Source organism: Gracilinanus agilis, chromosome 5, assembly GCF_016433145.1.
Source record: "Gracilinanus agilis isolate LMUSP501 chromosome 5, AgileGrace, whole genome shotgun sequence".
Classification (NCBI taxonomy): Eukaryota; Metazoa; Chordata; class Mammalia; order Didelphimorphia; family Didelphidae; genus Gracilinanus; species Gracilinanus agilis.
Genome location: NC_058134.1, coordinates 50,011,757 through 50,039,175, shown reverse-complemented (window position 1 = coordinate 50,039,175; position 27,419 = coordinate 50,011,757). Strand labels below are relative to the sequence as shown.

The 27,419-nt window shown below is 35.9% G+C and overlaps 1 protein-coding gene across 1 annotated transcript in view; it reads left to right on the top strand.

Annotated features, from left to right (window-relative positions):
- The first annotated feature begins 11,915 nt into the window (after nucleotides 1-11,915).
- The window catches only part of ANKIB1 (ankyrin repeat and IBR domain containing 1), a 104,323-nt gene continuing 88,819 nt past the window's right edge, over nucleotides 11,916-27,419 (top strand). Inside the window, exon 1 of the mRNA XM_044678619.1 lies at nucleotides 11,916-11,948. The gene's annotated coding sequence lies outside the window, so the exon portion shown is untranslated. The remainder of the gene's footprint in view (nucleotides 11,949-27,419) is intronic.

Here is a 27,419-nt window from a genome sequence, read left to right as displayed (position 1 = left end):
GATATGAACGGGCCAAAGGAAAGGAAATGCTCATCTGTCAGTCTATTTCTAAGGCAACTCTTTCAAAGTTTCATTGTATTGTATCCTACTCATTTCAAATGAAGAAATCAAAGTGATCTATAGTCATTTGACAAAAAAGTTCTAAATCATTGATAGGAGGAATGAGGTATTGCCTCACACCTATCAGATTGACTGATAAGACAGAAAAGGGAAATGATAAATGTTGGCCAGGATGCAGGAAAATTGGGACACACACACTGTTGGTAGAGTTGTGAATTGATCCAGCTATTCTAGAGAGCAATTTGGAACTGTGCCCAAAGGGCTATAAAATGTGCATACCCTTTGAGCCTGCAATAAAACTACTAGGTCTGTATCCCAAAGACAGCAAAAGAAGGGAAAAGGACCTATTTGCACAAAAAGTGTTTATAACAGCTTTTTGTGATGTCAAAGAATTGGAAACTGTGGGGATATCCAGCAATTGAGGAATGGCTGAACATATGTTTGTATATGATTATAATAAAATTCTACTGTACTATAAGAAATGGTGAGAAGGATAATTTCAGAAAAACCTGGAAAGACCTATATGAACTGATTGCAAAGGGAAGTGAAATGAGAACCAGAAGAATATTATGCACAGTAATAACAATATTGTACTGTGAATGGCTTGGTTATTCTCAATAATACAGTGATCCAATAGCATTCCAAAGGACTTATGATGAAAAATGCTATCCATCTTCAAAGAAAGAATTGATGACATGAGTGCAGATTAAAGGAACTATTTTCACTTAAAAATTTTTTTTTTGGTTCACAACATGACCAATATGGAAATATATTTTGCATGAATACGCTTGTATGACCTACATCAAATTGCTTGCTTTCTGGGAGAGGGAAGGGAAAGGAAAGAAAGGGAGATAATTTGGAACTCAAATTTTTAGAAAATGAATGTAAAGAATTGTTATTACATGTAATTGGTAAAAAAAAAATTTTTAAAGCAAAGTAGAATCACCCATTGTAGAAGATTTTCTCAAGGAGTTTGTCTGCAAAAGAGAGACATGATGAGGAATGATAGCTAGTGGGGAATTGATGTATCATCCAGTTTTTGAGGATGAAGGAGACATGGGCATGTTAGTTAGGTAGCAGGGAATCAGCTCCAAGACAGGGAGAAATTAATGATTAATGAGAATAGCAACCTGCTGGAGAAAATAAAATGGGGTTCACTGTGCAGTAAAGCCTTTTGGCTTAGCCTCAACAAGAAGGTCCATCTTTTCATGCAAGATAGGGATGAAAGAGGAAATAGTAAGGGAAGATATCTGAGTGATGTGAGATGACAAAAGTGGGAGTTTTTGCTCCATTTTCCTTGTTTTTCTTACTTTACTTTGCATCAGTACATATACGTTTTTCCACATTCTGTAGTTGTCATTTCTTATACAATTGCATTCCACAATTTGTTTAGCCATTTCCCAGTTGAGTGATATAGCAGAAAGAGCACTAGAGTCATAGAACCTGGCTTTCAGCTCCAACTCTGGCAGGACTTGTATGATATTGAGGAAATAATTTAGCCTCACTGGGCCTCAGTTTCTTCATCTCTAAAATGAGGGGTGGGGTAGATTAAATGTACTAGAGGTACTTTCTAGAAAACTCAGTGTCTATGTTCCTATAAGATACTGTTCAGGCATTGTAAGGAGCAGGAACCTATAAAGATGGTGGATTTCTCTCACAAAGATACAAAAATGGAGTCAAACTAGGAATAAGTCAGGCCATCTCACCTAAGTTTCAATCCAAACAAGTTAAAGTTTTCCCAGCCTAAGCCCCATTTTCTCAGCTCTGGCTGAGGAGGTCTGAACTGATAAGCTATTCCCATAAAAGGCTATAGAATATGCAGACAGAGGATTGAAATGGTCCTTGTTTTGATTGGTTAAAACCCACATAATTAGGATAATTGGTTTTGTAAATTTCCCACTCTGGTTAGATAGTTTTTGAGATAAGATTGTAACTCTTGAGAAACCAGCCAGTGGTGAATGAGGAGAGTACCATTTTTGCATCATGTGACAATCCGAGACCAGGATAAAAGAAGGCTGCCTGCTCTCATACTATATACTTCCTTGCTGGCTGTAATCCTGGCTCATGAGTACTCATTCTCACAAGGATGAAATAAAAGAGCCTTTGACACACTGACTCTGGAGCTCAAGATTCTTTTGAGTAGGGGTGTGTTCCTCTCAATTTGGGGATTGTCCAGGACTGGACTTCCGAGTTCCAATACTCATTGGCAGGATGTCCTGCTGCATCTTTGTGGCAGCCAATTGGCTGATGAGATCCGGGTATCCTGGACTCCTGATGAGACTGAAGGAACTTGGCAGTGGTGTCACAGACGTTTCAGGAAGGGAAAAGTGTGCTTGGGGAGGATTTGATCTGTCTAAGGGGCCCTTTTGACCATGTAAGTCTGTGCACATGGACCCAGATAAGAAAACAGTTATTTAGTATTACTTGGGTGGTCCCTGAATCTGGTTAGAATCTGTTTGGGCCAGGTTTTTAAAGTCTATAAGCATGGAGAGAAGTGGTTAAAGTCTGTACCTGCCCTGGTTGGAATCCAGGTTTAGAGATTGCCAGTTGGAGTCAGGTATAATGGAGACTAATGACTCTTCAAGGATCAGGAAAAGGAAAAAATTCTCTGCCCAAGGTTCCCAAAGATAGCCCTTTATGGAATCAATTGGATAATTGAGATGAACTGGAGAAATATAAAGTTAAAAGTAAAAAGAAAGTGATAAAATTTTGTTGGTTAATTGGGGTTGGAGTGCCCATAAGGGATGACCTGGCCTTCAAGCCAAAGTTCAAAGTCAGGTCATCCAAGGATTGAGTGTGTCAACTTTTAAGTTTATATGTTGATAATTAGAATCTACCTTTCAACCCCTAGGAGGGAGAATATGCTAGATTGTGGTTACCAGGCTCTGGTTTATTCGCCTTCAAGGAAAAGAATCTGGAAAAAGGAGATCTGGGGTGGGATCCTCTTGAACATTTGCCCCCACCCCTATGTTCCACAAGGAGCGAACCTAGAGAAGAAAGGAGCAATAGGGGGAATGCAACCTGTCCCCAGTGCCCCACTAGGTATAGAATCTGTTCTGGGGAGGGGGGGGGAATGGCCCTTTCTGAAGGGAAGTAGATCAACTAACCAAAGATATTTAGCAATTCCCATTCCCAGAAAGGGGTGGGGGTGGGGAGTAAGAAAACAAAAGAAAAACTTCTATGACAGGAAGTTCCAGTGGAAGGGGGTGGAACAAGCTATGTCAAAGCCCACTTAATCAGTAAAGAAGTAAGAAATTTTAAGAAAGAAATGAAGCCATTGTTGGAAGGCCTGATTGGACTTGTGGAATAATTTGATCAGTTCCTGGGTCCCAGCCTCTATTCCTGGGGAATTAATGGCTATTATGAATATTTTGTTGTCTGGGAAGGAGAGGCAACAAATTTGGTGGGCAGCTATAGAGAATTGAGAAAGATGCTATGTACTTGGACCAGGTATAGTTCCTGCTGACCAAAAGTTTCCCAATGTACATCTGAGGTGGAATAATAATAATGAGAACCACCAGAACAATATGAGGGATTTAAGAGAATTGACAAATCAAGGAGTTAAAATTGCAGGATCTAAGAGCCAAAATTTGAATAAGGCTTATGAGATACAAGAGAAGGATTAGTCCTCATCTGCTTTCTTGGAGAGGCCTGAGAGAGAGCTTATGTGGTGATATAGGGAATGGATCCTCAGAATCTTACTCAAGGGATGCTCAAAATGATTTTGTCTCCAAAGCTTTCCCCAACATAAATAAAAAACTAATAAAAATTGAGGAATGGAGTGATAGGCTGTTAAAGAAAGCTTCTTAGGTTAGCACAAGAAGGTATTTGTACAAAGGGAGTATGAGAAACAGAAGCAGAAGGCTAAGATCATGGTAACAACTTAATGAAATAATGAAGAAACACCCCATTTACCAGTGACAGAAAGTTTAATAACCCCCTGGGGTGCTGGGACAGGAAGTACCAGAAACACCCAAATGGCTATAAGAGAACAATGAAAGCCAGGCTCAGGGAGAAGTAAAAAGATTGAAAAAGGGAGAAGTTTCAAATGTGGGAATATAGGACATGTGCAGAGATACTGTCCATAAAATGAAAAGGAGACTAAGGCGCTCTCCCTGATGGAGTTGAAGACTAGGGAAGTCAGGGGTTCTTTTTCATAGGCCTCTCCCCCCAAACCCTTGATAAATTTGAGTGGGGCTGAATTGGGAGAAAGTAACTTTCTTAATAGATACAGAAGCCACTCTCTTCTCCCTATCAGTTATTCCCTCAGGAGTGTTATTAACCAAGGATCACTAATGGTGATGGGTAAAAGGGGAAACTTGTCCTGTATCCTATTTAGAACCAACCATTGGTTGTTTCAAAATTGGAACAATCAAAAGGAGATTAATGAAAGGTTATTATACATCCCCAAAACAGGAATCAGTCTGTTCTGGGGAGACTTAATAGTTACGTTTGGCCTAAACCTCAAGGTGCAAGGAGGAGAAATTGTAACCTGGGTGCACCTATTAAAAGATTATGATGAGAAAGAAAGCAATTCTTCATTTTGGGCTAGCAAAGGGAATCAGGGGAGGTTATAGATTACCCTCATCAAAATCACTCTGAAGGATCCAGCTGAGATGGTAAAAGCGAGGTAGGATTCCATATCCCTTGAGGGAAGGAAGGAGTCTTTCATCAGTAATAGCTGGCCTCATTGAGGATGGCCTTCTAGAACCATATCTGTCTCCTTTTAATACTTCAATACTGTCCATCTAGAAACTAATGACTCTTACAGATTGGTACAAGATCTGAGAGCAGTAAATAAAATAGTAGAGGCCAAACATCTTTTTGTTTCAGACCCATATATACACAAGCAAAATCCCTTTTGAAAGCAAATGGTTCAGTGTGGTAAATTTAAAGGATGCCCTTTGGGAATGTCCCCTAGACCCTAATAGTAGAGATTTGTTTGCTTTCTAATGGAATGATCCCCAAACCAGAAGGAAACAACAATTTAGATGGACTGTGCTTCTACAAGGATCCACAGAATCCTGTTCAGTCAAATATTGTAACAACTCCTGCAGGAATTAGAATTGCCAGCAGAAGTTACACTATTACAGTATATAGATGATTTACTAATTGCTGGAAGAACAGAGGTGGCAGCTGCCACCAATGCATTACTAAAATTTTCTAGGAGAAAAGGTTTTGAGGATGTCAAAAACAAAATTGCAGTATGATGAAAAGGAAGTTAAATATTTGGGACATTGCATAAGTGCTGGAAAGAGAAGGCTAGAGCCCCAGAGGATTCAGAGGATCCTCCAATGTCCTCCCAAAAACCAAAAGAAAATTTCAGCACTCCTCTCACAAAGATACAAAATGGAGTCAAAGTAGAAAGAAGTTGTGCTATGTTTCGATCCAAACAAGTTAAAGTTTTCCTCAAAACCATGCCACCTAACTGATAAGCTATCCCCATAAAAAGCTATAGGGTATGCAGATGGGATTGAAGCAGTCCTTGTTTTGATTAGTTAAAAACTCGATTGAATAATTAGGCTAGTTTTCCTAGCTAGCTAGATTAAAATTGTAACTCTCAAGTAACCAGCTAATGGTGAAAGAGGGGAGGGACCATCTTTGCATCTGAGACTAGAATAAAAGGAGACCGGCTGTTCCCATACCTTGTACAGTCAGCCCTCGCTATATTGCGGTTCACTTATCACAGCTTTACTGTATTGGGGTTTTGTTTTGTTTTTAATATATCTTATTCTGTTTTGTGTAGTTTTTGCTATATCACGGGATTTTGCGGATGAATGCTGTACTGTACACAATAGAAATGCAGCATGCCACTATTGCTTGTGTAAGTTTTCCAACACACTATTGGCTGATGGAATGAAAGGCGACCAACCACAGAACTGTGTTCTGTATCCTGGGCGTTGATTGGCTCGGTGACTTTAGCATTGGTCTGTTTGCTCTCCTGCTACTTTGTGGATTTTCACCTATTGGGGTTTGGGGGGGGGTCTCTGGAACATAGCTCCCTCGATGGGTGAGGGATCACTATACTTACTGGCTGTAACTTCTGTAACACTGGCTTGTGAATATGCATTCTCGGGAGGATGATCTAAAAGATAGCCTTTAACAGGATGACAGGAGTTCAAGTTTCTTTTGAGTTGTTCCTCTCAGACATCGACTTTGTTTCCAGTTATTTGCTTGTAGAAACAGTGCTGCTATAAATATTTTTATGTATGTGACTTCTTTCTTTTAGTCATTTACCTCCTAGGGATATGTGGGTAGATAGATGGTCTTTGAGAACTGCTATGGTCAAAAAATGGCTCACTTTGTGATCAGCCTGGTGATGAACCTCTCCAAGGGGAGGTTGTATGGCAGATAGTCTGTTACTAGCTTGCTAAATATTCTAGTGCTTGCACCCTTCTGAATGGCCTTTGAATCCAAGTCATATCCAAAACAACAACAACCACAAAAACTGGAGGAGGGCTTTAGAGAGAGAATTAGAATGATAATTTGTAAAGATTATTTGTTTTTACTCTTTCTGCAAAGGAATTTCTCATTGTTCAGTTCACTTAATCAGCATTGTTATTATTAGATTTTCTGTAATTTATATTACTTATAAAATATTTAACAGAATTAACCTTGATCAAACATAACTTCATCATTTCCAGAATTTTGGTTTCTTTGAACCTAACTGTCCTGCTACCCTGAAGGGGAAAGCCTTTGGCTATATCTATAAAACAAACCAATTGAACTGGTTAGTAGTTTGTTTTTCCAAACTCAGCCAAACCTTAGGAGTTTTTGATGTTAGCATAGTACCAAACAAATAATTTTCCTTATTTTTTTGTCCACACTGTCAAATGTTCCTTTTTGGTGTCACATAGACATAGCTTTAATCTAACTTTAAAGTGATAGTCCTCCTATAGAATTTCTTCTTATAAGATTACAGGAGTTAGTTTAACTCATTGTTAGTTGTGATTTAATTAGAATACCTCACATACTCACCTCTATCTTCTTTCTCTCCTTTTTTATGCTTTCTTCCCTAAGATTGTATTTTGCAGAACTCCATTTACTGATGTTCATGGTTCTGGAGACCCCTTCCCCTCCCTCCCCCCCAAAAAAGTTGCCAGTTTTTCTGGTGTTAAAATCAGCCTTGAATGCCTAGTATAAACTGTAATCGATCATAATGAATAACTATGTATTGGCTGTATTCTAATTTTTTTGGTTACTATCTTTGTATCTGTATTAATCTGACCCATCCAGGAACACTGAAGATCCATTCCTTCAGTCATTTGGAGATATTAGGTTATAATTTTCTTTTTTAGGGTTATAAAAATTTAAGCTCATTTTTGTTTCATAGACGTAATTGGGCAATGGTATTTTTAAAATGTTGTTATGCATTTCTGAGTATCCATTCTGATAAATTAACTAAATTAATGTAACTGATGATAAAATAACTTTATTTCTAATCCATTCAATTGACCACTTTGTTGTCTTATTGTTGACTAGATAGGGAAAATATCTTTGAATTCTAGAAGGCTATTTCCTCAAATTAAAAGCTTTGGAAAGTCTCATGTTTAGAACTCTGCTCCTAATTTTGGCCTTCTGGCTTCCCTAGTGTGTTATTTGGAATTTGGGGGCATTGAGTGGTATTTGGGGCTCATTTGAGTCTTAAATATTTAGATATATGACAAACTTCCTGTGGACGTTTAGGGGACTTGGAAATTACATTTTCCATGATTCAATGGGTTTCCGGTTTTTGACGTGATTTGACGTGAGCTAACATAAATCGTAGCTTAAATTGGGAGGTCAGGCTTGAGACTGTCTCTTTGGTACGTAGGAGAGGTGAGAGAGGGTAATGACTAATGGCCAGGGATTTGTAATAGATTTTAGCAGGCGCGTGGCTATTTCTTTATTTTACCAACATGGCCCTAATTAAAATATTACTTCTCCTTTTACTCTCAGTCTATGTTATTTTTAATTATTATACTAGCTTCTTTTAAGTCTCAGCTAGAGTCCCACTTTCTGCAGTAAGTCTTCCTCAGTTCTCCTTAATCAGGAAGGTATTAAGCCTTCCCTCTGAGTATCCTATCTGAATCTTCTTTTTACACAGTTACATTGGTTTTCCCATTACATTGTGAGCTTGAAGGTCAAGGACTGGATGTTTTGTTTTGGATTTCCATTTTAGTTTTGCTTTTCTTTGTATCTGCAGTGCAGGCACATAGTCTCTTGCTTAATAAATTCTAGGTGACTGCAAAGACTTTTGACCATTAGACTCAATGATGTCTGGAAAACTAGCCTTGCAGAATTCAGAGAGGCTTATCACCAAGTGGAATGCAATGTGATGGATATTTTGAAGACCATTTATTAAGAAGTTATGATTTGGTGGAGTACTAGCACTGACAAAATTCCATATCCTTGAGATACTATTGAAGTACATTTGATTGTAATGAAACTTGAATCACTTGATGACAGTGAAAAGACTGGAATTAAAGAAATTATTTTATAGTTATGAAGAGTTGTCATTGAACATTTGAATTAATTCATTTTTGATAAGATTTCCTTTAAAATTTTCATGTAACTAGATGACCTCGAAAGCTTTTGGAATAGTTATTATTGGGCCATGTTTGAAAATTTTGTCACATAGGCTCTAAAAATGTGGATTTGAGGTTCCTACTGACTTGTAACCTTGAGCAAGTCATTTAATCTTTCTGAGCTTTAATTTCTTGCCAGCAATCAGTAAGACCCAAATTTAAATGCAGCTTGTGACATTTAAAAGCTGTAATTGAGCAAAACCCTCTGTTTGCCTCATTTCCTCATCTACAAAATGGTGATAACAATAGCATCTCACTGGGTTGTGTTGTGAGGATCAAATGAGGCAATAAGTATTAAACCCTTACCTTTTGTCTTAGAATCTATCAAGTGATAAGGGCTAGGCAATTGGGGTTAAGTGACTTGCCTAGGGTTACAAAGCTAGGAAGTATATGAGGCCAGATTAAATGAGGTTTTAATTATAAAAGCACTTAATGCAGTGCCCGCCACATAAATAACTGCTATATAAATGTTAACTATTATTTTCACAATAAGGATAATAATTATTCTTAGCACTTTAGTGTTTTGTGTTTTTTTTTTAAACCCTTAACTTCTGTGTATTGGCTCCTTGGTGGAAGAGTGGTAAGGGTGGACAATGGGGGTCAAGTGACATGCCCAGGGTCACACAGCTGGGAAGTGTCTGAGGCTGGATTTGAACCTAGGGACCTCCCATCTCTAGGCCTGACTCTCAATCCACTGAGCTACCCAGCTGCCCCCAGCACTTTAGTGTTTTTGAGAATTAAATGAAGTTATTTATATGAAAGCTCATTGTAATTGTTAATAATCATGTAAATTTTTGTCATATTAAACATTTAGGTACAAAACAACATTCACTTTTGTTATTTGCCAAATAGGTGATTATTCTAGGAAGTTAATTTTTTTTTAAGTCATTGTCTTTTTGGGGAAATAATTTTGGACTAATTTATAAATCAACTTTTTAAATATAAGCCATTCATCAGTTGAAATTTTCCATTATATTAATGCCTTACCCACTTTTCATTGGTGAATCCAAAACATAATTGGAAAAGAAAAAAATGGTCACAAAGCCTTTGTATCCTTTATTTAGTTCCTCATCTAGAGCTAAGGCTTTAGAATTGTGTAAAAGATAAAATTTTCTTTTCTGTTAACAGATTAAATAAGGGTTAAAATGAGGTCAAAGGACTATGTCAGCCTGAGAGAAAAAACAGAAGAAAAGTACCTCTCACATTGTCTTGATCAAAAAATATTTGGTGATTGATTAAAGGGCAGGAAAATTTTAAGACATGAATCTTGAGTGTGTTTAGTTTGACAGCTGAAGACCATGAGAAGAACATCTAAGAAGGGTAGTATCATGTTGCAGTTGAGAGAATATAAGATTTGGTATCTAAGGACCTGCATTTGAATCCCATCTTTGGTATTTACTGCCTATATAACCTTGAGTGACTCGTTTAATTTCTGTGGATTTCAATTTCCTCTTCCTTAAGTGAGATAATTGAACTAAATGATATATAAATCTTATACTAATAGATTGATGCTTAAGTAAATGTTAAATTATATTTACTATACTCTTTTCAAAAACAAGATGAACCAAGGAATGGAGGGAAACTTAATACATAGAAATTCATTTTTACATGTAAATGTAACTGCCTATATACATATATACAATGGTATATATGTTTATTTTTGGTGTTTAATGTTAAGTACTCCTAGGTTTAAAACTGGAAAAAGACCTTGGAGGTTATCTCTTCCAACCTCCTCATATTACAGATTTTACAGGACAGCATGAGTTCTGGGTCTGAAGACTCATATTCCTGAGTTCAGTTATGGCCTCAGATACTTACTAGCTGTGTGACTCTAGGCAAGTCACTTAACCCTTTTTGCCTCAGTTCCTCATATGTAAAATGAGAGGGAGAAGGAAATGGCAAATCATTCCAGTGTCTTGACCAAGAAAACCCCAAGTGATTGTGAAGAGTTGGACATAACTGAAACGAATGAATGAGAATAATAAACATTTGACAGATGAAGAAACTGAGGCTCAGAAAGGTTAACTTGCCCAAAGTCACATAGGTAGTAGATCATACAGCCCAGATCTGGATCTAGGCTCTCAGATTCTAAAACCAAAATTTCTATCTTGCCACACTGTGCCTCTCTCAGGAGGTAGGAAAGTATTTATCTTTACATTTGAACAAGTAGTATTCAGAAGTTGTTATATTTTTGTTTAATATTAGCATTTTAAAGAATTGTATTATCTTTAAAAAATTAGTTTACACAAAGCATTTCCTTTTCTGTGACACCAGCTAAATGAGGCATCCTGTATTTATTTCCTAGCAATACGGACAGGTAACATTATGTTTTAGTAGACCAAATAACAGTGACATTTACATTGAAATCTAAACACTGGGTGGGACAGCCAAGAAAAGAATTGAGGGTCCAGCTCATTGCTCTTATATCTAGATTGTGTTAATACAACTGTGACATCAGAGGCAAATCAGCCAGTCATCTTTTTCCTTGATGTTCCACAACTAGCTTACTGTTGGTTAAATGATTATGCCTTCTAAAATGAACTTATTAGAGTCCCTTTCTTTTTTATTCCTTTTTTACTCTTAGGACTGCCCTGTATAACAGGTAATGCTGATGACTACTTGATAACCTGAACTTTGGATGCCTTCAAGGAACTTGCCCAGATGTTTTAATCTTTAAAAAATATATTTTGTGTCTTAAAATAGCTGAGTTATTTTAAAAATAGAATGGGTAATTATAGACTTTACCTTGGTAATTTGAATTATCTGTGATCCCATTCCTGTGTTAATCCTTTCCTTTTACCCTTCCTTTAATTTGATACATTCTCACCATATCTTCTTATCTTGTAGGACTTTTCTTTGTGTTTTATCATCAATCCCTCATGATAATAGATGTCATTGAGATTCTTCTCACTTTGTATCTTAAGTTAACTAGTATACCTGAACACATGGATTCAGTCTCTTGTCTCATTCTTGCTTAAGTAATGAACCTTTTGTCCTCTTTTTATGTTTGTTGTTAATAAGGATATATATATATATATTTACATTTATTATTCGAACTTTTATATCTCATCACTGAAAGAAATTACATTATTAAAGGAGAGATAAAGTCTTTGTTTAGGAAGTCCCCAGCATTAATGATGATACTTAATTTAGACATTTTGTAAAAAATAGATCACATATCAAGGACTTTGTGAGTTGTATTCCATGCTATCATCCTCATGTGTTTTTTATTCTTTCTAGGGTATTCATATATCGTTGACAATGTAAAGAGCCAGCATCATCATGAACTTCTGCCTGAAGTTCATCTTCCCTCAAAAAAAAGTGAGATTATTAGTTTGTTTTAAAAAATAAAGATTTTTTTTCTTCCCTCTTCCTTGGATTATAATGAACTCCCAATTGGTGTTTCCAGAGTTCTAATGAATAGGCAAATAATTTTGGGATAAAATTAGATTCCCCTGAAAAAAAAGGAAACCACTCCAAAACTGTTTTAACAGTATTTTTTAAAATATATTTTCAGCTGTTTTATTTCAGTAAATAAGGGTTCATCTAAATTGAGCATAATTACTATGCTTTAAAGATTATTAGTTTGTTAGTAACCTAACATCTTCACACTAAAGTTAAAAATCTTGGATCACTGAAAGAAACTATATGTAAAACATACATATATTTAATTTTCTAATGATAGAGTGGAAAAGGAGGTATTTATACCAGCAGTTATCATTGCTTTGGATTGTTGTATAAGCTGTCTATATAACTTGGAAATTTTTCTTTTCTTTTTTAGATCAGATTTCTTTAGAAGTAAAGATGGAATAGAACTAACTTGTCTACATTTAAATTATAGTATATGCTTTGGTTGAGTTTTGTATTCATGTTTTCACAATAGAAATAATTTAAGGATGACCTTAGTTGTAGCATGTTCTCAGATGTGCAAATATTGGGATTCTTTTCCTAAATTGCTAGAAATATAAGGGGAAAAATCTTTAACCTTTAAAACCAAGTAATCAGCATCTTATTGTATTGATGTTCAGTCACATAGAACAACCTTGAATGTAGAATAAAGTAGGAGATAAACGGAGAGAGGAAAAGGGAATTATCATTAAATACCTACTATGTGCCAGGCACTGTTTATAAATCTTATACCATTTAAAAAGATAGCTTTTGAGGCTATTGAGAATGGGTATGGGGGTTGGAAGAGTCGAAGAAGCTTATGGTGTCCATAAAACCTTTTTAAGAGAAAGGGTTGAACAGTTTCCAGGGCAGAGGAGCCTTAGAATTCTGTGTAAAAATGAAGTCTAGTGATTTAATCAGCTTGGTTACCTGGTTTCTCCTTAAGTTACAGCTTGACAGTAGATTAGAAACAGCCAGAAGGAATGATCTTTCTAGAAGCTGTAACCACACCAGTAATAAGATAAATCACTAGGAAGGTAAGAGCAGAGACAGTAGAATCCCTAACTAAAACTGGCTGGAGACATTTTAGTGTAGGGGGAATAAAGCAAGATATTTTAGGAAGAATTTCATCAAAATTTCTTTTGAAAAAGGCTTGGGCACTTAATTCAGTTGAGAAAAGCATTTATTACTGTTAAGGGCAGGATGTGGAGAGAATAATAGATCTATAATCAGAGCTGAGTTCAAATCCAGCTTCAGACCCTGGGCAGATCACTTAACTCATCTGAACTTAGAAGTAGAAAGGTATAATAACTGATTATCACAAATGACTTTGCATTCCTTCTTGGAATGTTTTTCACCCAAAGGGTTCATCAGAAATGGGCAATCAACTACCTGATTTCTTTTACTTTTGTAATTGAAAATCCTATACCACTCTGTGAGAGGTATAAGGATATGAATCCACAAGGCAACTTAAGAGTATGAATTCTACCTTTTGTTGTGATAATCCATTGCAATTTGTAGCTGTGGAGATGGTTCCAGAAAGGTTGTCTCTGCTGTTTGTTATTGGCTTCTTTTCTCTCTTCCTTGAAGAACTTAGCTGAGCTCATCTGAGAGAGAAAGAGGAACAAACATAACAAACAGCAGAGACAACCTTTCTGGAACCATCTCCACAGCTACAAATTGCAATGGATTATCACAACAGTTACTTCCTCCTCCTTCATTCCAACCTGGAATTCCAAGCTCCAGCTCCTTCCTGCTAGGTACATCCTAATCAGTACATAATCTATACCTAATCTAATCTTCCTCACTACACTTTGCAGTCTCTAGTATATTCCTTCTCTCTCCTGCTACTGCCACTATGTTGTTATACCCTATTGCAGTACCTTTCTGGGTCGTCTTCCTGCCTCATGTCTCTTCCCATTCCTATTCAAGCTCTATTCACCTGCGAAAGTAATTCCCCTAAAGCAGAGGTCTGACCCTTGTTATCACTCCATTCTTCATAATTGGCCCCTTCCTGGACTTGCTAGCTTTACTCAATCTCTCTGTAACAGGGTTCTCCATCTGTTGTCTCTGCATTGGTGTATATCTGGAATACTATCTCTTCTGACTTCTTAAAGTCTTATTCAGGTTACATTATTTGCAAGAGACCTTTCCTGGTCTACCTTCCCTGAGATTATCTCCCACTCCACTTAACTCTGCTTAGTTTTCACCATTTGTCTTGAAATTTGAATGTGAGCTTGTGGAGGGTAATGACTTGTTTTTGGTGCCCTCCCATCATTTAGCCAAGTGCTGGCTGGCACACAATAAGTATTTAATAGGTGCTCATTGATAAATTGGTTGATATCCCCAAATTTTCAGTTTTGTATAGTTTGTTTTTCATTGTATTTCAGTACAGTGTGCAAAATAGGACCAAAGAATACTGCTAGAAAGTGGGGAAAGGCAATATTTAAAGGGAAAATCCAGTTCATTGTGACAGAAGTGAATTCAAGACCGGTGATTAAGAACTCAGTAATGGGAGTCTTCTTTTTTGGGGAGTGCCCTTGAATTGCACCATTACATCATAATTAAAATACAAGATACTACAGATATTGATTACATTTTGTGAAAAGTCTACGTGAAATTTTTTGGCCTTTCTTTCCTACCAGAGGAGAAGTCTGAATTTTTTTCTTTTTCTTTTATGGAGTGTTTACTGTGTATAATATATTAATGTCATATAATATCATACATATATTTCGAGTTTCAAAACTTTTTCTGTGTTGTCTGCTGGCCTTTGTGTATCATCTGTGACTTTTGCAAAATTCCCCAAATTTCCATTTATTTTCCTAAGCCAAATTACAATATATCAAAACCACAGTATGGAAAGTCATAATGTGAAAGGGATCCCTGTACTTCCAAAGTAAAAATATTTTGAAAATAATTTAATCTTTGATGGTCGAAGTCCCTTTAGAATCTTTCAGGGCTCCTGGATCATTATGAAAATTAGTTATTTTATTGTACTATGGACTAAATTTTGAGTTGAAATGTTCTGATGCTGTTACATATCCGGAATCTGACTTAAAGAGGTGGAGGACAAAATACCAGCTACACTGTCAGATACAACCAATCCCTGAATTTTTTTTTAATTTTATTTTTATTATCATGTAAAATATACTTCTATGTTGGTCATTGCTTTAAGTACACAACTCATACATAACCCAAACCCCAAAATAAAACCCCAAATGTGCTGATGTGAAAGATGCTCCAACAGTTCTTTCTGTGGAGGTGGATAACATTCCCTGTCATAGGTCCTTCAGGATTGTTCCAGATCATTGCATTGCTGAGAGTAGCTCATGTCCCCCATATTGAATATTGAATGTGTTTGCTTAATTTTTTTTTTGTTTGTTATACAGGGAGACTATTGAAATGATTACAGTGTGAAGCAAAGGGAACCAATAAAAACATTTTTTAAAAAACCTAATTCAAAGTATATTTCTTTCCATTTGTTTCATTCTCATTAAGTTTGTATACAGCATGTTTATGGGAATTAAATCCATAGATAATAATAATATAGCTACCTTTTTGTAAATTTAAATTATATATCAAAGCTGGAACAATATTTCCCAAATTGTTTTACCTTTTTTGCTTGAATTTTTTTTTGAACAATCCTTTTGAGTTCTCTGATCTTTCAGCTTTTAAAATATTCTCATTTCTTATATTAGCCTATGACACAGATTTGGGTTCTTTGTCAACTTTAACCTACTTTTCTTTTTAACTTTAATAGTTTTTCAGTTATGCCTATTTATTGCTCAGTAATATTTTATAGTTCCTATGTCCCTTAGGGTAAAGCCAAAACTCTTTATGATAGCTTTCAAAGCTCTAGACTCTTATTTCCTCCATTTCATCAAGTTATCCTAGCTTATTTTCTATTAGTCTTCCACAGAAACCCTCTACTCTTATCATACTGATCTCCACAATCCAAACATCAGTGCTTTCGTGCCTTTGTGACTTGGATTATACTCATTCTTAGTTGGGAATGCCCTCCCCATTTCCATATAACTATGAAAATCCTACATATTCTTGAGGAAGGACTTTAGAAATCATTTAGGTATATGCCCCAATTTTGTAACTTTCTCACCCTTTTTTTTTTTAACTTAAATACCATATAAATTATACATTTCAATATATGTAATAACAAGAGGCTTTTACGTGAAACTGTGCATTTCTATTATATATAGCTTGTTTTTTCTTTTAAATATAAAATTAATTCAACATGTAGGTTTAAAAGCTTTTCTTTCTTCAATTACAAAGTGTCTAAGGTCAGATTTGAACCCAGGACCTCCTTTCTGGTCCTGACTCTCAATCCACTGAACCACCTAGCTGTGCCCCTCCATACATTTTTTAAAAGAGATTTTTCTCCCTCTCCTTCCCTCTCTACCTTTCCCATGGATCCCCATTGAAAAAATCTTGTAACAAATATGCTTAGTTAAATCAAAATAAAATTTTACATAGACATGTTTGAAAATAAATATCTTATTCTTCATCTTGTGCCAATCACCTCTCTCAGTAAATAGCATGCTCTGTCAGTAGTTCTCTAATGGTTGGCTATCTAATTGATCAGAATTTTTAATTCTTTCAAAGTTATTTTTCTTTATTATGTTATTGTAAATATTGTGGTTTTGCTCACTTGAATCTATCAATTCCTGAAAGTCTTCCTAGGTTTCTTTAAAACAATTTCATCAGTTGTTATGTACACTAATATTCCATTGTATTACTATACTATAAGTTTAACTACTCCCTTTGGTTTTCAGTTCTTTTCCATTAAAAAGAGAGCTGCTATAAATATTTTTGTAGCTAGAACTTATCTTGTTCTCTATTTCATCCCTTTGGGATATAGCTCTAGTAATGGTATTGCTGGATCAAAGAGTATGCAGTTTAGTGACTTTGGGATATAGTTCCAGATTATTTTCTAGAATAACTACCAATTCATGGTTTTACTAAGAGTCTGTTAATGTACCACCTCATTTTACAGATGAGGAAACCCAGGAAATTTAAGTGACTTGCCCAAGATCAGTCAGGTAATGATTGGCAATTGAAATATGAACCCAGGTCCTATGACTCCAAATCCAGCTCTCTTTCCATTATACTATTTGTCTTTTAAGGCCCACCTCAATATTTCCTTCATGAAGCCTTTCCTGCTTATCTTAGCTTTAAGAGATATTTTATACTCTCAGAACTCATGAAACAGAAAGCAAATGATACTGTATCTCCTTTTTAACTTAAGTAATTTTTTGACTGAATCAGCATCTTTAACCATTTTAGGAAAATGTGATATATTTTTATGAAATAATGTTTTTTAGATTTCTAATTTTTTATCATTGAAAGGTTGTTCTACTCACATAAAACCAAGGCACAATTTTCTTTAAGAATTCCTTAATATGGGGGCAGCTGGGTAGCTCAGTGGATTGAGAGCCAGGCCTAGAGACGGGAGGTCCTAGGTTCAAATCCAGCCTCAGACACTTCCCAGCTGTGTGACCCTGGGCAAGTCACTTGACCCCCATTGCCTACCCTTACCAATCTTCCACCTATGAGACAATACACAGAAGTTAAGGGTTTAAAAAAAAAGCCTTAATATTTTAAATGTAAATTCTAAGTATACCAATTAGCATGTATCCTCTTGAGTATTTACTATGGCTGAAGTCAGTTGGATGTAAGAGAGATCAGATGATAATATTTGTAAAATAAAGTGATTTGCATTTATTTTCCCATTCAAACCACACAACTAACCTGTATAGGAAATATTAGAGATGATATTGTTCAAATTGTATAGATGAGGAACCTAAGACTGAGACTAGTGAATATCTGAAACTTTTTTACAACAAATTGTAATTGTGAGTCCCAAGTCCAGTATTCTATCTGCTCTCTAAAGAAAGTGTTAGACATAGACTGTCCCCGAGGAGCTTTCACTCTAGTGGGGTCAGAAAAAGAACAAACAAAATAAAACAAGCCACGTTTCAAGCAGCATGTCACAGCTCATGACAGTTATCTCCTACTATATGACAGTTATTACATGCTGGATTTTTGTATGTCAATTAGAGTTTAAGCTATTTGAGAACAGACCAAAAAAAATTTTTTTTAATCCGACATTGTAACTTGATAATATTGTACTTGGTTACTTTGTAAAAGTCTGTCATCAACTCCCAGTACCTGGGAAATAGGTGCTTAAATTTCTTGTTGATAAGACTAACAATGTTGCAGTACAGACAGTAACTAAATAAGGATAGAATGTTTCAGAAGTTCTTAAATACAGATTGGTAACTTTAGGCTCTTATAGCAATGTTTTGTACGTTTTTGAGCAAGAAAACTGAAATTGCAGAATTTGGCTTTAATGTGCAACATAGGTAAGTAACTTTACTTTTTTGGACCTCAGTTTCCTTTTTTGTAAAATGAAGATATTAGATTATATTCTTTAAGTAACCTTCGAAGCAGATAGATGGCACAACAGATAGAGCACAAGGCTTAAAGTCAAGGAAGATCCACATTCTCAAGTCCAAATGTGGCCTCAGATACTAGCTATGTGAGCTTGAATAAGTCACTTAACCCAGTTTTACTTCATTTTCTTTATCTATCAAATGAGCTGAAGAAGGAAATAGCAAATTACTCTGGTATCTTTGCCAGAAAAACCCCAAATGGGTTCAGGAAAAGTCAGACATGACTGAAATGGATAAACTACAAAAGAGATGTCTTAAAAGCAATAAATCCAGAATTGAAATCATTACCTTTTCCCCAAAACCTACCTTCCTTCTAGATGTGTCTATTTCTACAGGAGGCATCATCATTTTGCAATTGCTTCTGTGAAAGGAAATTCTTGGTTCTCTTTGTCTATTCTTAGTTTACACTTGTGAAAAGGGAATCCTTTATTCTCTTTGCCTAGTTGGAGTTAAAACTTTGGTTAATAATAACTGAAGTATCCCTACTTAGTACCTCACTAGATTGTGAGGACAGGATTAACTCTCCTTTGTCTACTTTTGAATTAATCAACAAAAGCTGAGTGGGTATACCCATACTTAATCCCTAAAGTAAGGGAAACTCTTACTACAGGAATTTACACCTAGGAAAGGAAGACACCCCTACTTGACCTTAAGTAGGGGGAAGTCTGCAACCCACTGAGTGGTAACTCCAAAACCTGTGAATCCAAATTGGGTGACAACTCAGAAACCTGTGAATCCTAGGAGGAGAGTTAACACCTTTAGAGGTGACAGGTCAGTGGAGCAGACACTGCCTCTGGGCTGGGCTGGACAATTTGGAAACTGTGATTGGACCCTGTGAAGAGGGGCAGGACCAGGAAACCACCATAAAAGCCACAAAATCTTTGGGCTGGGGCAGTCTCAAGAAGTTGAGGCTTGTGGACAGTGTCTCCTGGAGATAATCTTCAAGGGAACTTCACTGGAGACCTCTGCGTGAATTGTGGTTGGGCGAGTGAAAAGGGCTGACTCCTTTCCTAGTTTCTGTGATATTGGAAATTTGGGGGTCCTGGAGCTGATCTTGAAATCTCTGGTCTAAACTTCCTGTGGACATTTGGATCTCTTATAGACTACATTTCCTATGATTCAGCGGGCTTCCTGTCTTACGTGGTGATGTGAGCCAACGTAAACAGAAGCTTAAATAGGGAGAACTTGATTGGTACTTCCTCTTTGCTAGGAAGCAGCCATTTGAATTAGATCTTAGCAGGCACAAGGTTTTCTTAATTATCAATATGGATTACAATTGCCCTTAATATTTTTATATATACCCTATTATATCAATATTATTTGTAACATTTCCTAAGAGATTAGCTTCCATCTTGGAGGAGGCCTCATAGTTACTCAGTGCTGACCCTCCTGGCTGAGGACTAGTATAGTTATTTTCTCTTAACTTCTTTCACATTTCTCTACTTTATTGTTTCCCCTCTAATTTGGTAAATAAACTTCTGACTTGAGATATGATTACTTTGGCGACCACATTATTTCATATAATTTAAGTTCAACCACTAAATTTAACCTTTACACTTCAGATTCATTACTTTGGCTTTATCCTTAATTCGTCCATCTCCTTCAAGCTCATATGTCTACAGCTTTTCTTCATATCTGATCCCTTCTTCCTGCTCACATAGGTTCTCAGTTCATTCTTTGATCGCATCTTTAGATTATGGGGCAGCTAGGTGGCCTACTGGTTAAGAAGACTTGGGTTCAAATACAGACTCGGACACTTACTAGTGTGACCCTGGGCAAGTCACTTAATCCTACCTCAGTTTCTTCATCTGTAAAATGATATGGAGAAGGAAATGGTAAACCATTCCAGTATCTTTTCCAAGAAAACTCCAAATGAAGTCATAAAAGAGTTGGACATAACTGAAAAAACAACTCATTGATAAGAAGCTACCTTTTGCCCTAAATCCTATCATGATCTAGCTGAGACAACATTATTTCCCTTTCAAATAGTTATTTGTGCCCTGTCCTTTTCCTTTTTTGGTAAGCATACACTGTACTGAAGAATCCCCTAACCCCAACTTCTTTAAAATCATCTGGCTGATACAAAGTGACCCTAATCCCATAGCTGAGCCCCATTAGACCTAGTCTTTGGAGAAAAATAGAACATAGGAAAGCAGAATCCCTGACTCAGAAATATTTGCACTTGTCTTCCATATCTGGATAGCTACTTTAAAGTATTGGGCAAGAAGATAGGATAAACTTTCCTTAGTATTTGTGTGGGACCCCTGGACTCATATATCTATAACTAACCAAGAAGTGTTATTAACCTTACAGTTTTCTCAGAGGATTTTAACTTGTACCTGGACAGTGAAATAAATCCTTTACCTACTGACTTCTGGAACCCATTATGTTCCATAATTTGGTTTTGGTTTTATTTTCAAAAGAAATTTTGATGAAATGGCATGATAAATATAATGTTTTAAGAAACTTTACCTTTTATTAGTATTTGTGATAAATTGGAGAGAAAAGACTGAAACCAGGAAAACTTGCTGTAAGGAAATGGCAGGTGTGGGATAATAAAGGACATAGGTAAGAGGGATTACAATAGGAATGGGAGAAAATCAAAGTCTTGAAGAAAAAATCAGTAGGAACTTTTTGCTGTCTTAAAACGAAGAGTTAAATAGTGAGGAAAAATCAGGTCTTCCCAGTAGAAAGATTGCTGAGTTTGGACTCAGAGGTCCAAAATTTGAATTGCATTTGAATTGTACCCTCATGCAACCTTGTGTAGGCAAATCAGTCTCTCAGTTCTTCATCTGTAAAATGAGTGAATTGGATAAAATGGTCTATATTCTAAGGTTTTTTTAGTTCTAAATTTATGATCCTTTGATCCTGTGATACTTGGTGACTGGGAGAATAGTTCTGCTGTTAGCTAATCATTGGAATCACAGTGAAGGGAAGATCAGGTTAGAATTTTTAAGAGGTGAATTATATTGCTGCAGAGATGTTGAGGACTGATCTTTTGTTTTTGACCAAAAGATGATCAATCATTGGTGATGTTGGCAAGAACTATTTCAACAGTGATGGAAGACAAAGCCAGACTATAGGAACTAGATACAAGGAAGGATGTCTTTCAGATAAAACTCAACATTGGAAAGAAAGAAACACAGGGCAATAAATAGAAATGGCAGCAGAGTCCAGTAAGATGGTTCTTTTTGCTCTTTTAAAATAGGAGAGCCCCCGACATGTTTGAAGATAAAAAGGAGAAAATCAGCTGAAATATCAACAGCCATTTGAAACTGGAGATACAAAAACAAAAGTCCCTCTTCTCAATGAGCTTCCATTCTTGTTCTCATGTGCATCCATTCTATGGGATGAAACAACATGTGTACACATTATAAAATACAAAATATTTATGGAATAAGGACAAAGTAATTTGATTGTGGGGGGAGGAACTAGCACAGAGGGGATATGAGAAGGTTCCATGTAAGCATTTAAGCTTAGCTTTGAAGGAAGCTACAGTTGGAGGTGAGCAGGAAATGGTATTCATTGAATCAGAGACAATCTGTAGGGAGGCAAGACATGGAATATGTGTATGAGGGAAAAGAACAGTTTGGTCAGAAAGCATAAGGGTGATTAAGGCCCTCCTAAGAAGCTGGAAGGCTTGGCATATAACACTAAATTTGAAGTCAGAAGATATGAATTATTATGATGAAGAGGGCACCTTTCCTTTGAAACTTGGAGAGATCAGACAATGGGTGTGGAGACAGCAATGTGATTAGGAAAACAATATAGTATCATGAGAAAAATGATGAACCAGGAGTTAAAAGACTTAGGTTATGGGGCAGGTAGGTGGCTCATGGATTGAGAGCCAGGCCTAGAGATGAGATTTAAATCTGACCTCAGACATTTAGCTCTATAATGTTGGACAAGTTACTTAACACCCATTGCTTAGCCCTTACCTCTCTCTTCTACGTTAGAATTGATACATATTGATTCTAAGATGAAGGTCAGAAATTTAAAAAAAAAAAAAAAGATAACTTAGGTTAGAGTCCCATATTTGCCCCTTCTTATTATCAAGTCCCCTAAACTCATTCTTCTAGATGAAAAATCATTCCTAATTATGTATTAAGGCCTAACAGGTGTGCTACCTGGTGTTCTAGATTTCAAAGGAATATACAGATAAATTCTCTGCTGTTGAGGCCTAACAGGTGTGCTACCTGGTGTTCTAGATTTTAAAAGAATATACAGATAAATTCTCTGCTGTTGAGAAGCTTACAGTCCAGTGAGCTTCTAGAAGATGAGAGTAGTAGAAGAGAAATTTATCTTGTGAGAATAAAGAGTTAAAGGATTTGGGTTTTCAAGAAAAAAAGGTGATTTACTAGAGTAACTTGGGAGAAAAGATTGGAAAGAACATAAGAGATATAAGGTTGCTAAAAGAGTATTAAAGAACTAATTTGAATTTTTATAGCATGAATTTTATAAGTAAAATCTGCCTCACTTATAGCATGAATTTTATAAGTAAAATCTGCTATTTTGGGCAGCATTCAAGTAAATTATAGTTTGTGAGAAGTTCAGTAAAGTCAAGAGTGGGCAAAGTGGAAAGAACTGAATTGAATGGGAATACTGTAAGAGTGAAAGGGCAAGTTCAGTGTGTGGGAGTGAGAAAAGATAGGTTATAAATGGAAGGGAAGTATCAAATTAGAAAGTAGACTGAGTGCTTTGTGATGATGAGGTTAAGATGTAGTTTTTTGGGGGGTGGTTGCCTAATTTGAGTTGGAAATGACAATAAAATGGAGTCAAGGAACATAGATGTATTTGTTTGCAAAGAGTTTATCTTTGAGCTGCATAGTTTGTACCAAGATGAAATGGAAGGTCCTGTGTGATTGAGAAAACTTCATGAAATCTCGTAATATATAAATTATTGACCCTGAAAGTGATTTCTACAGTTTGTCAATTTTGTCAGGTAACCTGGCTTCTAAAATAGACCTTAATTTTAAGACATAAAAAATCATAGAACTACTGCTTCAAATTCTTTGTCCATAAATTTGCTTTTTTAAAAGGCAGGAAAACATGCTTAGAAACCTTATATTTTTATTTTCCAGATATCATAGATTTTGTTGTCATGTGAGCCTTTATAGCCTATTCAGCATTTGCAGTCTGTCTTAAGACTCCTAGAATTCAGTGGAATTTTAATTTTGGAAAGCACTGCCAAAATAGACCCAGTAATATCTTTAGAATTACTAAATGGTTGAAGATTTAGACTGGGTTTATAATATTCAGAAAAATTTTAGTAGCTTCATTGTTATCTGATTGAATGCATTGTACTTTTTGTCATGGCAAACTCTAAAACAAAAATCGTTTTTTATGAAATAAAGATGACTTGGCCATTGTGTTTAAAAAATGTTTACTTGTATATTTTTTAGTAAACCAAAGCTCAGTCTTTAGAATTCAGTGAAAACCAATCAGATAAAAACATTGTCTAATTGCTCCAGTTTCAGTATTCACTTAATATGACCTACCTTAGTAGAATTTGTTTGTTTTTCCAATAGATTCATTTGAATCAGAACACTAAAACATTTGAACAACTTGTCTCTTCAAGTCTTTATTTTGAAACTTGAAAAAACCAACTTGTTTTCCTCAACTTAAACTATTTAATTTTCACCTTTTTCAAAATGTATTAAATGTTTTCTCTTTTATCATTATCATACTTCCTTACATGTCTTTGCTTCATTTTGCAGATTTTCTGAAAAATATATGCTAGGATGGTTTGAAGTAATATAGCCAAGATGATGTACCTATTTTTAATCTATTGCTCATACCCTACCTGGAACTGTTTGGACATTTCTGTTTCTATTTCATTTATCTCTGCCTATTTTTTTTCTCAAATTTCCCTCTCCTTTCTCCTTGCTTTCAGTCCTTTTTTTTCTCCATTGATTATTTTCTTTTTTTCCTCAATTTGTCTTCAAGCTCTATTCTTCCCTTATCTTTTCTAGGAGCATTCTGATTTTTAAACTCCCACAGTACTGGCAGAATGACCAACAATGGAACCTGCTCAAACCTTGAGTCATCTTCCTCATTTCCCTGGAGATTGCTATCTCTGAATTTAGCCTAAAAATAGATTCTAGTTACTTGAACTTTTTGGTTGTTTCTGTTACAGGTAAAGTTTATTATCCAAATCAACATTTGTCATATGGTGTTCCAGGGACATTTTCAGGGGGTCTGCAAGGTCAAAATTATTTTCATATAACACTCGGATCCTTTAATTTTGAATATGGCAAGTATTTATCTAACCTGAATAAACTAAAGCTCTTTGGGGGAATAAGGAGCCCTTAGATCAAAAGGCTTAAGAACCATTTATCTCAGTGATTTTGGAGATTCACTAGTTGCATATATTTGAGAGTTACAAAAAAGTTAAGTGACAACGGAAATATATGTTTGGTACTGTGATTTTCTACAAATTAAATGAAGAATAAAAGGAGATTTATCTTGGTCTCAGGCAAGATTATTTTCCCTCTCTACAATGTATATTGTATGGCTTAAAAGACCTTGTTGGAAACAGCACAATTTTGAGGTTAATGAGTGGTTGATTCTCAAGGTGTCTGAAAGGTAACAGAGAACAGCAATTTCCCATCAGCTTAATGTTTTAAAGAGTAATACACAGATGCAATGAGGGCATCCTTGATGAGGTCATTAGTATGGAACCAGCAAGGGATATTTTACAGTAGGCCACTGAAGGAGGGGGAAAAAAGTTCTAGTTGTACTTAGCATTTGTCAACCATGAAAGCATTTGTTTCAGTAAAGCAAAATATTTCTTTAAAGACTAAATTTGACTGAATGCCACCCATGCTATTTCACAATTTTTTGTGAGATATAATGGCAGAGATAACCTGGTCAAGGGATAATTTCTCTATAGATCAGGAGATCTTAGTGCTTATGGGGTCTATGTATAGATATCCAAGGTCTGTAAACTCATATGGGAAGAAGTTATATTTTTTCCCACTAATCTCTAGCTGAAATGTAACTTTTCCTTAAATTATTTAAGAATATGATTTTGAAAAGGGGCCCATATCCTTCACCAAACTGATAAAGGTTTCCATGACATGATAAAGGACAATGAAAACCCCCTACTGTAGAGTGCAGTCATCTAGAAGTTTTTGTTTTGAAGTTGTATTGCGTCAAACCTTGGAATATAGTTGAGTTTCCTGAAAGAGTGCCATAATTATTTAAATTTGGCCATACAGAACAACAGCATATATAAATATGGTATACATACTGCATACATAAGTAAATCATACAACAAATAGAATGCTACTGACCATATTGATATGTAGTTCAATGGAAAACTGATCTATGGAACCTGTCTTCAAGTATGTATATATCTTGGACAGATGCTCAAATGGACAATGAGTTGGGCCCAAGATTGAGCAGTAAAAGTATCAGGATAGATTTCCGTAGGGAAATTAAAATAGTTCTTCTAATGAACCCAAATGCCTAATTGAAACAAATACCTATATTTTTAACCCTAGTGTCCTTTTGCTGTTGTATATTACAGAATCATGGAACACTATAGTTTCCAAAAATTCAAATGGAGTGTCACAATGGATAAGTGCTCAGTGGGTGTAAGCAAAATTATTTAACAAAGATGTGGAAAATCTATTCAAAAGTTTTTATCAAAGAAATATATGAGTGAAAAGAGAAAGAGGATGGACCATATGTTAATGGTAGTTAGCATTTCCTAATCCATTAAGATTTGCAAATTGCTTTGCATATATTATTCCATTTGATCTCATGGGTAATTCATAACCAAAGGATAAGTCTATATTCACCATTGATATTACATCAGTATCAAGGTAAATTGAAGAAAGTCCCTAGCATGGGAGGTAGATTTCCTTTGTTGAACTAATGGAAAGCCCTGGGTGAATAACAGGATGGACAGATTGAATGAATTGCTATCTGTGTTCTTAAGAAGGATCAGTGAAATCACAGATCCTTTCAAATGTTATTTTAAAGGATAAATTACAGATCTTGTGTAGCTTTCAAAAGAAATTTTGCCTTTGAAAGGAAGAAACTATGAACTTGGAATCATAGGACTTAGGTTCAAATATTCTCGCTGTCTTTTGGACCTTAGTCTTCTGTAATGGAGGAAGTCAGATCTATAAGTTATCTTTACTTTGGCATGGGGGTGGGGGTGGGGGGGTGCCAGCATTGTGTGATTATGTAATTTTGATTTACTTGTTTCTGCTTCAGTAGTAAGGCATTGAAGTGTTTTCAGACTAATTGTGAAGAGAACTAGAAACAGAAAACTTGAAGCTAAAGCTATCAAAAGGCCATTTCCAAATAGATGAAGAAATAGACAAAGTGACTCACCATGTCCGTCCTATAGGTAACTAGTAAGCATATGAAAAAGGATTTGAATCTGGACCTTCTGCCTCAGTTCAACATTATAATACTGCTGTCTCTCATGTGAAGAATGCTTAGAAAAGCTGGTGTCAGTTTAGCCTAGGACATGATAACTGTCTTCATGTATAGTTTCAGGCTACAAAACCAGGACAAATGGGCAAAAATTACAGAGATTTCAGCTTTGTATAATTATATAATATAACTTTCTAACTTTTAAAAAATGAAAGGGGCTGGGGGCAGCTGAGTAGCTCAGTGGATTGAGAGCCAGGCCTAGAGACAGGAGGTCCTAGGTTCAAATCCAGCCTCAGACACGTCCCAGCTGTGTGACCCTGGGCAAGTCACTTGACTCCCATTGCCTACCCTTACCACTCTTCCACCTATAAGTCAATACACAGAAGTTAAGGGTTTAAAATTAAAAACAAAAGAAAAAAAATTAAAGGGGTTGCTTTGTAGGTAGTGAATGCTCCCTCCCTTGACATGTAAAAGGAGGATGGATGACTTTTCAGGGAGGGTTTTGGGGAGATTTTTAGAGTGTATAGAAGTCCACACTTGACAACTT